At 40.0% G+C, this 12,479-nt stretch overlaps 1 protein-coding gene across 1 annotated transcript in view; it reads right to left on the minus strand.

Moving 5' to 3' along the window:
* dlgap4b (discs, large (Drosophila) homolog-associated protein 4b) overlaps positions 1-12,479 on the minus strand; it is a 50,561-nt gene that overhangs the window by 35,752 nt on the left and 2,330 nt on the right. Inside the window, exon 2 of the mRNA XM_061290514.1 lies at positions 1,517-1,570. The gene's annotated coding sequence lies outside the window, so the exon portion shown is untranslated. The remainder of the gene's footprint in view (positions 1-1,516; positions 1,571-12,479) is intronic.

Below are 12,479 nucleotides of genomic sequence, written 5' to 3' on the forward strand. Positions count from 1 at the left end.
GGATTTAATTACAGCCCAATGTGGACGGCTGTAGTGTGCAACATAAATCCAAACAATCTACATGTAAACAATTAGTGCTCGATTGTGATCACGATAGGAATTTTACTTTTGTCTCCACCACCTAAATGAGACTCAATTATATGCTCGCAAAAAGCTGCAGTAACAATGGCGGACTCATTAAAATTGAAACCACATTCACCATCATTTTACCCGGGAAATATATTCAATGTAATTAGACGTTCCTAATAATGACAACAACCGAGTAGGGGAGAACATAATTAGATTTGCTCATATTGTCAAAGAGAAGCAACACAATTCCTTGCTTTGTTCAAACAATTACATTGTGCATTGTAGATCGCTTTCAGCCGTGGGCGAAGAGCTTTGTGTGAAGAGGGGCTTGGTGCAAAACTGTTACAAAGAGACAACACTTCTCACACGGATTTGCCTCGAAGGCTCTACAGAATTTCTCAGCTTCGGGCAACTGGAATGAGGACAATGATATACCCCTATTATTATTTTTTTGTATTCTGATTTAATATTGATTTAATTCATTGATTTCATTAATTTAATTGATTAATATTTGATTTCATATTCTCATTGCTAAAAATAGAACCTCAAGTGTTATACCAAAACACAATAGTTGATTTGTAACTACAGCAAAGTTGACAAAAATGTTTGGGTTTACATTTGATGGAGATTTGTTTGAAGTTGGAACGCAAAGGTGGCAACACAAACCAAACAGCAGGCACATTAAAAGCTTTTGGCTTGGGGTTGGATTTGTGTCCAATAAGCCATGCAGAGGATTAAAGTATGTTAATGCAATGCCAACACAGAGTGGGCACCACACATGGACAAGCACACAAACTAACAAAAGTCTTTGCACACAAACAAAAACGAGTAAAACAAAAATAAACTGACCCATTATTGGTTCTCAAAAATGTCCGATCATTAATCATATTGAATGACATTGGAAATGATTAGTTGCACTCATGTTGAGATCAGGCTGCACTTACAGTGAAATTAATCTGGTGTGAAATGATGACCACTGATGTTCCTCAGGACAGAATACAGAGGACGCCGAGCACTGCGACCGTGTTCCATGTCCTCTGCAGGCGACATTGCTGCGTAACCAAAAGTGTCCTTTCCCCCCAAGTGCTCCTCATCTTGCATTCAAAATATTTACCATCAGATAGACTTTTTTTGTTTTGCCTTTGCAAACAAAAGTCCTGAGAGATTTATTAGGACAAGCCATAGCTTGTATGTATGCATATTCTGTCTGGTGAAGTATCCCAAAGCCTTCGGGATCCACGCTAGTTCAATCCACACAAGACAAGGTCAAGATGCACCATGTCCCCACGGCCAATGAGCTAATCCCCCTCGGCAATTCTCATATCCTATTCTCCAACACTGAGCTGCCCACTCTCTCATTTGCATGGTCCCGTTCACAGTAGCAAGAGAGAGAGAGAGAAAAAAACAAAAACAATAACAGTGTAGATAGAACATCAACACACTCTACCTTATTACTTTGCCACCCAGGTCAGAGAAGAGGCAATTCAGAGAGGAATAAATCCTGCAACACAAAAGAGTCAGTTTTAATCGGCAAAGCAAACACAATGAGAGAGAAAGACATTTCTAGACTTTTTTTCCCATCTGGAAAAATTATCAAAACATAATCACCCTGTTTAGTTTAATGAGGATTTTTTATCGCTACAATGACAGAAAAAGTCTGACGATGTGATCTTAATCAGGATCTGAAATGAAATGCATTAAAATCAATTTCCGGCTCGAGATAGGCCAATTGTACTAACGCGCCGATAACACATTTTAATTACACAAGACTGATTAGATTTGCGGCTTTTTCCTGAAGCAGGAAAAAAAACAGGAAAGTAAGTGGCATCATTTTTTCCCCATATATATGACCTCATGTTATATGTAGTAGAACATAACATAAAGGCAGTTTATTCTTAGCGAGGAAGCTGATGTTATATTAACCAACAATGTGTAGAAATATGACAACTTGACACATCCCAGATTACGATAAGAACTCAAGAGGCATTAATTTACGACAACAAGCTCTTTGCCAGGAAACTGCGTTCCTCGAGACAATCAATAAAATCGCTTGGGGCAACCGACCTGAGTAACGCTGATTAAATAGTTTGCTTTATTGAAGCAGCAATCAAACACAAGAGTGGACTTTTGTTCTCGCCTGATGATACCAGATTGGGTGCCACTGAGCTGAGCTGATCACAACCGACCGTTACCTGACCTCCGCTTGATGAGAGGAACCCGACCTCACTGGAGGTTTGCCGGCTCTCACCATCCTGGCCACATTTTGGATTTTGCCACTGAGGTTCATCTTTCATGAGCGTGAGGTCATTTCAAGTTGGCCACAGAGAATTTTCTCTCTCATGGTCTGATGTGTGTGCCTTTATAAATCATGTCTATTAAACTGAATTTATCACAAGCGGACTCCAATTAAGAAAGAGTAACAGCCAAAGGATGAGTAGTAAAAAGTGCTACATGGCAAAGGTTTTATCATATAAATTTGATAATAATAAATTGGTTGGTGCGCCCTACGACTTCCCTTGGATAGTTTAAGATTTAAAATCGACACGCATAAAAACCACTTTCGGTACATCTGGCAAACTTGTCTTTGTGGCGTAAAAGCCGAGGTTCAATAATGTCAATAATATATTGATCCTTGAAAGGGCACATATGTTTATGTGTTGTGAAATTCCCTTGACATTCTCTTTGGGACTGCTTGAATGTGAACCCCGGGGCGGGGGTGGCTGCTCTGTTAACAAATGGAATCGAAGTAAGATTCTTTTTTCAGTTTTCATCGTTGTTGCTAGCAAACACTGCTAAGATTCCATCAACTGTTGGACTTCAGCTTCCTAAACTAACATAAATAGATGTACAAGGGAAAAAAAAGGATGAACAGAAAAGTGGGCTGCAAGAGGCTGTGCCGCTTTGTTGCTCAACTTCATGCTCCACTTTTTGCCTCCTAAAAGTTTTAGTTATGGCACACTAAACTCCTTTAACGTTCTCAAAGTGCACCACAGTTACACATACTTGCTCCTGAATTAAATGTTAGGGCAAAAGAAACGGCGGATTAACACTGATATATTTTTTAAAGAGCTGAACAAATTTTGGCACGGCAAATTTTACCCGGTTGCTTGATCTATGGAGTCATGTATAATCCCAACATTAGCATTGGAGGCCTTCTACAATCTCCGTCGATCTGTCCTCCTTGTCAGGCTGACAACCCCTAATAATCCCTAATTGTGTCAACGGCCGTCGTCGTGGCAACAGCCTGTGAGCGTAACAAAGTGACAACAAGAGATGAGAGAGGACCAAAAGGGACAAAATGTCTCTGTCACAAATGCAAAGCTAATATGGTGACATGTATTTTCGAAATACAAAAACAGCATTTTCTGTTGGATTATTTCTCCCTTTCCACGTCCCCCTTTGCTCCTTTCGTGAATATTGGAACACGACTCTCCTTCTTCCGTCATCACCTCCCCTGGGCTCAGAGCAGACCCCACAGGAGCAAGAGCACTAAAATATTGATTGAAGCCCGATGAAGGCGACCGCCAGCACACTCCGAGGGGGGTGAAGAGGGGGTGGTGGCCATCCAGGACGGCTGCCAGGAGGAGTTTGCGCTAAGTGAGAAGGATGGATGTCATTTGCTTGGCAGACGGAAGTGAAATGATGCAGTGTGTACGCTTCCCATGTACTGCGCCATGAGTCTGTCTTCATCCCAACGGCAGCCAATGCTGTTTATTATACAGCCCTCCCCTGTGCTTCGGTGCCCTTCTTCTGCTTTCGATGCTCCTCTTTCATCACTTTTTCCCTTGCATCTGAACATTTCCCCCAACCTCCACTCTTGGAATGTAACAGTTTCACCAAAGGGTGCAGCTAACTTGTGATTCTCTTGATTGAATTTCTTTGGCATTGGCTGACTTTTTTTGCTCTCTTTTGAAGGTGAATTTGCCGAGTATAAGAATTGCCATGGAGACGACAATCTCGCTCTGAGATGTTCATGAAAAGATCGTATATGGGGAGGGCCCACATACACGTTTACACGCACAAAATATAATGACCGTCTTCCTGATTCCTGAGCACTCTGGTTGAAAATATTATAATACTCGCTCATTTTCTTCATGAACCACTTATGCCTATTTAGTGCCATTTCGTGCTTCAAAGAATCACTTCAAGTATGACTGATTAAGTAGAAATGAATTCTCATTCAGATTTAAGTCCTCAGTTGAAAGTGCTGTCCTCAAATCAATAACTAAAGTAAAGGCTCGCACTAGCAACCCGTGTTGGCAAATAATCTACAGTGGGAATAATAAATTAACAAGATGCTTTTAAAAGTATCTTCAAGTAATAGTAATTGCTACTCTTGCAGAAAACTGCTTCATTAAAACTAACCTCAATCATAATAATTGCATGTAAAAGTTTGAATTTCACCACACCGGTTTCAATCGCCGAGAAAAATTTGCATTTCTTTCTTCTGTGTCTTAACATTGACTTGCATTAAAAGGGTGTGCAGTATAATACTAAAAATGCCATCCCATTGAAAACACAACCTAACCCATCTCACCATTTTCTATCCAGCTTATCCCCGTTCAAGGTCAGAAGGAGCTCAAGACTATCCCAGCTGACGTTTGCTGATAAGAATACTACAACTTGGATCGGTTTTATTTAATTACGGGGTACATTTGGAGGCAGACAAGATTTCTTTCGTGTTCATGCGGTGAGCTGGAATTGAACTCACAATGGAAGTTGTTTGAGTGAACCGCGGCACTCACGGTGGCTTCTAACAAAGTATTTCATGTTCATAAAAAAACTATTAAAGTGCCTCTGGTAACAAATGTCAGAGTCGTGGTTAATTACACCTGAGATATAAAAACAATAGAAGTTTTGTCATTTAGTCATTCAACCTAAAATTACTATCAAATGTTTCCTTTTATAAAGTAGAATAGACGCATTAATAAAGAAAATGGCCGTTTTTAACACAAATGATTGAGTGACAGGTCCCCCATGGCTCTGCTATTGCCTTTGTTTTTATTTTCCCCTCGTGGTACACATAAATAACAACACTCGTTATATTTAGACTTACAAAACCCTGAGGGTAGAAACTTCAAAAAAGGCCATCGCTAATGCAAATTTCTTGGCATTTTACATGATGCAACACACCCCAGGCATAGCCTAGCTTGTGATTTGTTTTCTTATTCTGTTTTATCTGTGTATGTGATCTGAATAAACTTGATTCAAAACCATTTCGTTTCACCGCGTGTAATATTTGTTATGCAGACAAACCAAAAGAGCAAGAAATGATTGTTGGTGGCGTGCATACACAATGAAACAATAGAATATTGTGCTATGGAGATAACTTTTCAGATCCACAAACAAAGAAATGTTTCTTCCCGAGCAAATGCGTGTGGCTTTGAGCCGTTGAGGAGGGAAAATGCAATCAGGCTTGCAATGCGTCACTCACATAGCCGTAGGCGGAGATAATCACAGCTGCCTGTCAAAATTAGGGCCATGCAACTTTCTCCAGGCGTTGATTCAAAATGTATGTTGATGTGTAACATTTCGGCTTAAATGAGAATCTTTGTTAGTGAGCCTCTCAGCTCGTGTCCTGTTAATGCCACCATGGAGGGAGAAAGTGCGTCAGGATGTCAACTGCTGCAGTTCGCTATATCACTTACACTCAATTAGCCTGCACTTCTTCTTTGGAACCAGACAGGAAACCCAAAGAGTGAGCATCATTTTTGTGTTTACATAAAATCTGACGTTAATAAATCTAAGGGGAAAGTATGGAACTTTTCCATCTGTTCCAAAACCAGGCTCCACTCATTAAATACTCGCAAACAAGTTGTGCGAGTAAACAATCATTTTCTTTAAAAAAAAAACACAATAATAATAGGTTGACTATGCACCAGTAATTTCTGGTAACCTTAACACTGCCATGTTTTTTTGTTTTTAGACAACTCAATCCTGTAGATCAGGGGTGTCAAATTCATTTTTTTCACAGACCGCATTGTAGTCATAGCTTCTTTCGGAGGGCCATTATGACTGTCAACCCAAAGAAATCTATGAGCACCTCATATTATATACAGTAAAAGCTACAAAACAAATCAGACGAGTAAAAACTGATCAAATATTAAAAAAAAAAAGATATTATTAAAAGTGAAGACAATTTGCAATTCTAGTAATGACACACAAATTTGATGCACAATTTGTCTTCGCGGGCCACATAAAATGATGTGGCGGGCCGTATCTGGCCCCGGGGCCTTGAGTTTGACACCTGTGCTGCAGATACACTGATAACTATGCTGACATAGTTAAGCTCTCAAGAGGGTAAAATGCAGGAAAATGCTAAGTAGCATTGTCTCTGCAGGAAGCTCCTCAGATGTCACGGCTGGCACACAGCTGCATGCGACAAACAGACAAAGCTGGCCTTGCGTAGCAAATTTTGCTTCGTCTTGACAATTTTTTGTGCTTCAGCAAAAAATAATTTCCTGCTTTACATAAATTAACAACTAGTTACATGAGCACAGTTCAGGTTTAGTGTAAATTCAGGGCAGTTTTGATCAAAGCAGTTAAAGCGGAATTTAGACATCTTTAGTCGTCAATGGCGGTAAAGGAGTTGATAAAAATGAACCCGAAATGAGATATGACCTTCGCTTATCCCGCCTGAGTGTCTCGCCTGCGTTATATCACTCAGTTGCAAGCATTGACTAATTAATATGGGCAATCATCTCGTTCTGTACACTCACATGCGACAATATGACGCTAACATGATATGTCGCTACCGCATGACTGTACCTGATGAGCTGAATCATGTGGACTCACAGGCTTACAACACAAGTTCGGTAATGAAGACTTGGCATGACCTCCCCGTGATCTCTCTGTTGTGGCTACAAGGATCTAGCTGGTGTGCAACATTTGTATGAATGGTGTCGATCGGGGAAAAACATTTGAAAATAAGCCTTTACTACTGCAAAGTTTTATTTCATTGTAGTGGAAACAAAACCCAAACTCCATTGTAAACCCTGAACCGACCACACATGCTTCTCCTCACTATTTTCTCAGTCTCTGTCTCAATAAAATTGATCTTCCTACCAGGCTCTGACATAATTACGGGAAACCGTTATTCTTCCCCATTGTTGTTTTCCGACTGCCTTGAACGGAAGCGAGTAAAACTGAGCTGGTATTGTGCCGTGCAAATGCAAAGACCTAAGTGTATGTGACTGCTGCATTCAGAATCAAATGACCCCCCTCCCATCACAGTTTGCATTATCAGCTCGCCACGGCTTGGCTTCAAGGTCAAGGTCAGACATGCAACTTGATTTAAATGAAGTCTTGGCTGGCAGCCGACCAATTAACATCTTTATGCGCTTATGTGATTTTTGAAAAAGAAAAAAAAAACTTACTCCAAGAATGAATTAAAACAAATTGAATTTAAAAAGTCAAACTTTGATAAGCCTGTCACTCAGAAATGGTACCATTGACTCCGTTTTGACCAAGTTGCGACTTCTCCAACAAGTGTAGTCCATCAGTGCTTTAACTGAAGTCCGCCGTTATCGCACAGCATGGGCAACCCCAGAAGGATTAAGCGCCAATCCCTCTTAAATCTGCCCTCCTCATAAAAACCGTGACACAAGCTCTTGCAGGGATACTGTCGTTGCAGCACAAACATTCATAATAATACCAACAGGCACTGTCAGGGCCTCATCACAATCTACTATCAACGGCCTAACTCCGCTAGCTAGTTCTAGCCTAGGGTTCAAATGTCACAGCAATTTGCTAATCCTGTTGCTGACATCCCGCTGGGAAGTTAAGAACATTTTCTCTTGTTATGGAATCTGCTTTCCTCAATTCGGTTCCTCTTTAATTGTAGTCATATGCTTCTCAATTAATCAAAGTGATGTCGATTTAATAAAGTGTCTGACTGGCAGCTACCCACAGTGTTATCGGAACGCATTAACTCATTAAACCTCTTTCTTTACGTACCCATTGTCAAGTCATATTGTCAAAATATGCATGCGACAGCCAATGCAAAGTTTGATGGATGCTAAACCAGTTAAGACATAGGAGGGGCAAAAAAAAAAGATTGAATTATGTCCAGATAAAAATAGAATCTGACCTTAAAGCACCTTGACAATAGCTTACTTTGGACAGAGCATGGATTTTCGCGAGTGGAAACATTCAGCTAAAAGTAATCCATGTTAAAAGGCGCCCTATCTGTCAAAGTGGGGCAAAAAGCTTCAAGAGCGCAGCTCTCATTAGCTTGTGAGTCACTGCGACTCTCCGCGTTTCCTTTTAGATTCTTGTTATACCGACTTCTCTTTCAATCCTAAAACTACAGATGAACAACATTGTTCTGCGTCTTGAAAAAAAAAAAGGAAACATTGCTTTTATCATTCATCCTTCAACACTCCCATTTGCTCTGACAGCGTCTCAGGCAACGAGGTCGGCATTTGGCCTATTTATTAAAGGATGAGGAACTCTGGACCTAGATTTGCTCTGTCATTTTAGAACATCAAGGACTGGCCTAAATCACAAATAGGTGACTTTCCAAAAGCATCAAGCAGGAAAGCACATCAAGTACTTGGCTGAAAGGGGCGGAGTTACATAAAGCATGCGCTGTGTTGTACCTTTTATAAGGTCAAGTGAGCTTTTCTATTAAATATGCATGAACTTGTGTGGCCAATGAACGAGCTGGAATAAGTGCTAACAAGGTCAAACATTTTAGCAGCATTTTTTTGGTGCGCAGATGGCTCTAATCCACAGATTGAAGTGTGTTTACAATACAAGTGCACATCGTGTACTGATTATGACCTTGTTCCCAAAAAACAACCTGTCAACAAATGTTAACATAAAGTGAGGTACACAAACCGAAATGTGAGACCCAGACAACGCAAAACAAAAAGAAAACCATAATATATTTTCTAGCTATTCTTATAGTGTCGTGTTTTTGAACCGAGGATGAAATTCACTCCATTTTTGAGACTTGTCTTGTTGTGTTTTCGTTGTATTGCTGCTGTGATTTCATCCTAATACTTTCATCTGATGCAGGCACATTCTTCTACAGCTACAGCCGGAATTACTTATTCCAACGGTGCCGTGGCAAACCAAAATAAAACATTCAGTGGAAATGTGGCTTTTGGAAATGCAGCATTCCAGTAGGGGATTTTAAATGGTAATCTTGTTAACTGTAAATACGCAAAGAGTGAATTAGGATGGTCGTACATTGAAATTTGGGCTATCTCCTGAAACCTTCTGTCCTTGACGGTGAAAATATGCTCACAATATGCACACAGGCAACAAAGAGCAGTCCATTTTGTCCCCTTGACAAAGTGACACTCGGGAGGTGCTTGACAGAAAGAGACACCTACTATTCGCAACAAGGACAAAAGGGACACAATTACTTTTCTTTTTACTACTTTGAGATTTTACATTACTATAGTGGAATGGTGAGTAGAGCACAGTCATTCATTGAAATGGCAACTTTGCCTTGAAACCATTTTTCTTATGCATAACCAAATATGAACTTTCATGAATTCATTTTGATCCTCCTGATAGCATTAACTCATGTGGGCCACACACAAGCCGGTGATATGCCTGGAAGCCAACATATACTCTACGAAAATCAGGTCAATGGCATTAAATATGAACGTTACACAGCATAATGCAGCAACAAAGAATATGGACACGACCGACAGGAGATTATAGTCATGGATATTATATATATTATTTTCATCATCCCATTCAAATGGGTTTCTGCATCTAAATGATCAATAAAGCTGATTTCTGTGTAAGCTACTGGGGTGGAATATTAACCTACTGTCCCCACAAGACATATATACAGTTAAAAGATACATTTTCCGCTCCGTAGTATTATTCCTTTCTGCAGTATGAATAATCTGTCATTTCATAAACAGGGGAAAGTATGACAGCTCAGATAATTGCATGTCTGTTTAAAAAAAAAAACAGTATGGAGAAGAGTTGAAATTTATAATTTTCACAAGAATTGAAATGTATTATTTTCACTAGAACTACAATGCAATCAGTTAAACGGGCCATTTTGTAATTTTGAGCACGCTCACTGTAAAAATCACACACAGAGTAATTAACTCCCCGATGTTTCACTTGACCACAAACAAGCAACATACACTTGTCACAGGGGGAAATATTCATTCAGAGAAAACGGTCATTTAGACTATATTAGGTGTCCATGCTGTACACACTGCTATTTCTGCAACAGAACAATCATATGCAATCTAAAAACTCTTGGGTTTTTTTCACTCAGGCGAGCAAGCCGTTCTTCAAAGCCTGTGCAAAGTACAATCAAGTTAGTCATGAGAATGAGCAAGAAAGGTAAGCAAAAATTAGCGCTGCAAATCCAGGTTACAGTATAGAGTGTGTGTGTGTGTGTGTGTGTGTTCATGTGTTGTACCATTAGTTGAAATAGTTACTTTGAAACCGAGAGTGTTTCAATCATTTCATTTCAACGGTCCCATTTTGTAGGTGCAATGAAAATGACCCCAAAGCAAAAAGACCAGGCATCAAGTCATGTCCCTCTGAAGGTACAGTCACAGTAGCAATCCTTCTTTGTGGTGACTCACCATGCAGAGAAGCAAAATGATTAGCCATTAGGAGGCCTACTTCTGTGTTTTTAATTTATTATGAATGATAATCCTATGATGATGAACTACAGCATATTAGATTAGAACATTGTCAAATTCTACGTCACTGGCAATATCATCCAAATGAGATATTCTAAGGTGGACTTTGAGAATAGCCTGCAACTGTCGAAAAACAAACAATAAAAGCAGACTGACATTTCGTCGTCGATTATATAGTCGATTGATGTTGATTCATAATAAATGCCATACCTACCTAATCATTATTTTTGTGAATCACCCAACAGTTCATCAATATTAATTTTATCTTCCAGCTTTGCAGAATTCTTAGCACCTTCCTGACATTCGCCTCTTTCTCTCCATGGGCCTGTGCCTGGAACATGCCAATTGAGTGAATTGACAGTTTGATCTCTCCTCATTGAGAGACATCTTCTCATTCCAGCCGCGCTCTCATCATTACGTTAAGCAAAGGTGCTCTGCGCCAGGGAAAAGAGGTTTGCTCACTCTTCTGACGATCGGTCGTTGTGGAGAGGCGAAGGATTAGGATCAATGAAGAAAAAGTCGGCGAGAGTGTTCTGCATCTTAATGCGAGGCACCGTGTGGAACAGCCTTGTTGTGAGGGTGCGCTGGCTAAGCCAGCTGAAGTGATGTGCGCCTCCACGGATAGAGAGGGCAAAGCTCGACAAGACACGAAAAACATCCCGAGTGCACAGAAACAGAGAGAGGACAGATTTTCTTCATTCTGAACGACACATTTATAACAAGTCCCTTGACTGGGGGGCTATAAAAATTTACAAGCAAAAGGGTTTGCTAGTTTGTTATCAAATAGGCTCACAGTTAGCTTAGTGTCTTCTAATTCCTCTATTACTCTTGCTTCTTATTATTCATAACGACAGTTTTTGCTTCAATGCATTCTGGAATGAAGAGTAACAGGCGATGATAAAAAGTAATACAAAGAGCTAATGAGAAAGAAAGGCAGCACCGACTACAACTAGATCATTTTCAAGAATTACAAAATGAATTATGACATCTCATTTAAAAGTCGTTGTTTTCAGTCAGTCCAATTGTTATAATGGCAATCACGGCCGTGTTACTCAAAATGGACCATTTTCTTCTCCGCTGAGCATAATCTCGTCGACTATTTGTGATCCCTACATGCTTATTTATGACCGCAAATTGGTAAACAGAACAAATATTCTCTTCATATTTTTCCCAATTTCAGTGTTGCTGATTGAACACAGCCACTACTTTGCAAAGCCAATAAGACGAGTGTGATCAAGCGAATACAAAGATGCTGTGGTCTGGTTCTATAAAAAGTTCTTCCAAAAAAAAAAAGGAGCAGATTCTGTCTCTCCAAAAAACACAGTGCTCCAACCCAAGGGAGGGCAACATCTGTAGCTCTCCAGGAAGGAGCTTTAAATATAGACATCTGCTACTTTTTTTTGTCACTTTTTTCTGACTAGTGTGTTTCTTTATTACGCTAGTATATAAAAAAATATATAAAAAAAAAAATCCTTTAGAAAGCCACAGAAAGGCAGTGTGATTGAACGGCTATTATTCAGCGAGAATTCCACACAATGCTGTCACCAGAGGCCCTCTGATGGAATCTCGTCCCCGAGTGACCGAGTATCACTATGCCACCGCTTCAGATATTTAATATAGGGGGACCTTATACATTATTAAATGACCCTGTGGGATATAGTATATGTCGCTTCCGTCTTAACTTTGTCAGGCCACAAATAAAAAAAGAAAATGGAATATGCCGCCCTTGAATCCCCACTTACACACCCGCGGTTTTAATATGAGCCATTTGTCTTACTG

The sequence above is a fragment of the Syngnathus typhle genome, linkage group LG11 (assembly GCF_033458585.1).
Source record: "Syngnathus typhle isolate RoL2023-S1 ecotype Sweden linkage group LG11, RoL_Styp_1.0, whole genome shotgun sequence".
Taxonomy (NCBI): domain Eukaryota; kingdom Metazoa; phylum Chordata; class Actinopteri; order Syngnathiformes; family Syngnathidae; genus Syngnathus; species Syngnathus typhle.